Raw genomic sequence first — 3,932 nt, forward strand, 5'->3', positions numbered from 1 at the left:
TTTATGTTTTTCTACAGGAGGAAAACGCTTAACGAGAGACTTTGTGCATTGCGTTCATATTCTGCTGTGGCCACAGATTTGCGGGTCTTGTCTTTTTCTTACAGGACCCTGCATGTTATAGTACTAAAATAGTTTTAATCATTAAATCACCACAGCTTCTTGTCTCCATTGGCAACACGCACGATTTGTGTCGACTGCAAGTGACGTCGCAGGTAGCGGAGAGTGCAAGTGGCGATTGCAAGTGACTTCGTAATTTGGTTTCTTTTTTCTTGTCTTCACCACCTGGCTACTGTTGTAAAATGTTGAGAGATTCAAACAAAAAGTAATCAATAAATAGAACAAAATAAAAAAAATAAAAGACTGCAAGTGACGTCGCTAGCGGAAGCGCAAGTGTCTGAGAGTGCAAGTGCAAGGCTGCAGCTAGACCCTCTTGCTGATTTCACAAAAATGCCACTCCGGCTGAGGCAGTTCATTTTCTCCACTGAATGTTTAATTGCCTGCATAATAGTAACAGCAGCTGCCTGTAAAACATGTAAGTGCAGTATTAAACTGCAATAAAAGTGATTTATTGCCTATTTACATATTCCAAACTTTATTCTGTAAGCTTACAGACCTTAGACAAGTGCAGTGAAATTAAAACAGGAAATATCACTATTAATGAGATTACATACCTGTTATGGTCACTATCATTATAAACTCACATCCTGTGTTTGCTTAGTGACAAAAACTTTGTCAGGTTCATGTATATGATGGTGGTGGATCTAAAGTTTTGAACATAGAATAGAATAATAGACATAATGGGAATTACTGTCCATTGACCTAAAGAGCTAAATTCCTGTGGCTTCGATACTGAGTGGCACATTGTATCATTTCATATTATTAAGATATTATTTGAGAAACATGCATGAAAACTCTACCGAATTTTACGGTCTCTTTCTACTTTATAATACAACTGCAATATATAATATCCAATATAGTAAAAGTATCTTTGACAATACAATTAAATATGGATAAATGAAAAGGAATCAATTTAATTTAAGATTTGTGGTGCTTGACCATCTTTATTTGTGTCGTTTTTTTTTTTTTGGAATAATGCTGTTTACTATTGTCCTCCTGCACTATCGACACACTATTTTCCTGTTTATCACTGTAAAACTGCTTTGACACAATCTGTATTGGATATAGCACTATATAAATAAAAGTAAAGGTAAAGGTAAAACAATCTCATCGAAGTTATATCAAAAAGTTTCAATGAAAGTTGTATCAATTGCTTATTGAGAGAAGCTAATAAAAACACCTAAATGTATTAATGAAATACATTCACTGGATTTATTTGTAAGCTATACCTTTATCCAAAGCAACTTACAAAAGAGGAACACTACAACAAAAGATATTCAAAGACATAAGTGCTCTATACAATATGCTAGAAAGTACAAGACGGAGTGAAAATAATGCAGGCCTAAGAGGATAAACCTACACCGGCTATACAGGTTTGAATATCTGTTGTTACCACATAAGGAAAGACAAATCTATTTCCCTGTCTCCTTAACTGCACTCTGATCTGAGAAACCGCATGATACAGAAGGTGGAGCCAGTTTCCAACGGGAATATACTGTATCTCCAACTGTGTTGTACAGTATGTCCATACCTGACCCCACTTCTAAATTTACCCACTACCTTAAAGGTCTGATTCCCCTCTCACTTAAAGGCAAGGTCCAGCCACTTCACTTCACTTACTTGGCTTCTGAGTGTGTGTGTATGTGTATGTGTGTGTGTATGTATATATATCGTTATAATATAGAATCGTTTTCCCTACAAATATTTCAGCAGTTATTATGCATGTTCTGTGTTTCTGTCAGATGAACCTGCCATGCAATTAATTATGAATCATTCTTTTGAGTCGGTTCTTTCTTTTCACTATACTGGCCAAACGGGTAGAGACACCTTTGTTCTGCTCACCACTGCTCTCACTCATCATTTGGTCTGAAGAGTCAAGTCTTAAAGAAATGCGTAATAGTTACAAGAAAATGAAAACATCCCTTTGAGTTGAGTTTTTAACATTAGCATATACTGAATTTAACTTTTTAGTGTTGTTTTTGAAAAAAAAAAAAAAAACTCTACCCTCTGATGAAACCCTGCAGGTGTCCCTGCATACACTCACTTATATGCAAACCAAACAGTTCAGTTATCCAACATTTATATTAAAGGGGTCATAGGATGCTACATGCACTTTTACAAGTTATTTGAACTGAAATGTGTGTTGGCAGTGTGTGTACACAACCACCCTATAATGATAAAAATCCACCCCAGTGTTTGTTTTTTTTAAATCTGGTTAAATGTTTTCCCCTTTCTCAAATCGAGCCGATCTCAAATGCCTGTCTGTGTGATGTCAGCAGAGCTCATTAACATTTAAAGGAAAATGCTACAAAAACAGCTTGATCTGAAAAGAGCTGTTTTTGACAGGGTAAAAAGGTGTTTTTTACACTACCATTGAGAAATTTTAACCAAACTATGTTTTTAGACATTTTTTAGAAATATATATTTATCTCAACTAAAAATTTGATCATGCACAAAATTTTTTGTTTTGACAATCGTGCAATTGTTGCACAATAGCTTACACACAGCACAAGCCTGTGCGTATGCAGTCCATGTGCGGTACGTGAGCAGTACAGAAGCAGCACTGACTGTGTCTGCAACTGATCTGTGGCTGTTTACTACAAACACAACATTTATCCATTATTTTGATTTCAAACTGCAGGTGAATGGGGTAAAAAATTAACTACTAATTATTACCTTACTTACCCAGCTGACTGATTACATTGATAATTGCAAAAATGTTTTGTATTACAAGTTTGGTCAAATGTTATCTTTAAATATGCAAATGATGCATTATTTAATGAAATATGCACTAATTTGCATACATTTCTAGTACAAAAATCTGAACACTGGATGAAGTCAGTTTCAAAATTCTTTTATTTATTTTTTTGACATATTAGAGTCAAATGTTTTACAGAGGGAATTCTGGGTACAAAGATATTATTTAAACTGAACTGAGCTGGATGATGACATCACTGAATTCAATAATGAACTGTCTTTAACTGAAAAATGAGTGTTTACTATTGTCATTTTGCATTATTGACACTATTTTCCTAATTAATGCTGTACAGTTGCTTTGACACAATCTGTATTGTTAAAAGCGCTATATAAATAAAGGTGACTTGACTTGACTTAAGTGAAGTGGAGATTTATGGCTCAGTGTAGGAGAAAAAACTAATTTTGAGAAAACGGCCTTTAAAAATATGTATTGTAATTTAAATCTATTGCCACAAATAGATAAAAGTGCTATATAAGAAACACTTAACAGTGTCTTTTGGATGTTTTCTTTCCGCTAGTCTGAAAAAACACTTTATGAAAAGCCAAAAGCCCAAAATCTCAAAATTGACAGGTGCATGAAAAAACAGTGCTTTTGCCTGCAGTGTCTCCCCTTAAAATGCTTCTTCAGCATTGATTCTTTTTTTTACACAGTACAGTAATACAATCTTGCATAGACATGTTTAAACACAATAGATTTAAGAAACACATTATTCAATGCTTTTTACTTTTGCATTTACTTCTAGATTTATATAATAAGTTGCTCAAGCAATTGGCAAAATGTTTAAAGTACTTTTCTTATGTTATCACAAACATTCTAAATTAAAGCTTACCACTGACAGAAACAGTCAGCTCTACTGCCTTTTCTTTTGCATTTAATTCTTTATTACAAGCAATCCTGCGGTTAATAAAGAACTTTGTTTTGCTACCTCAACGAATGCAAACTATTATTGCCTTGTTTATCTAAAAGTGCTCTTTTCCTTTAAACCTAGCCAAAAAGCCATAGCCTATTTGTCTTTGATGCAAAACAGACTTTAATTATTTGGTCCAGATATCTTATA

The sequence above is a fragment of the Sinocyclocheilus grahami genome, unplaced genomic scaffold (assembly GCF_001515645.1).
Source record: "Sinocyclocheilus grahami isolate Dianchi unplaced genomic scaffold, SAMN03320097.WGS_v1.1 scaffold2848.1, whole genome shotgun sequence".
Taxonomy (NCBI): domain Eukaryota; kingdom Metazoa; phylum Chordata; class Actinopteri; order Cypriniformes; family Cyprinidae; genus Sinocyclocheilus; species Sinocyclocheilus grahami.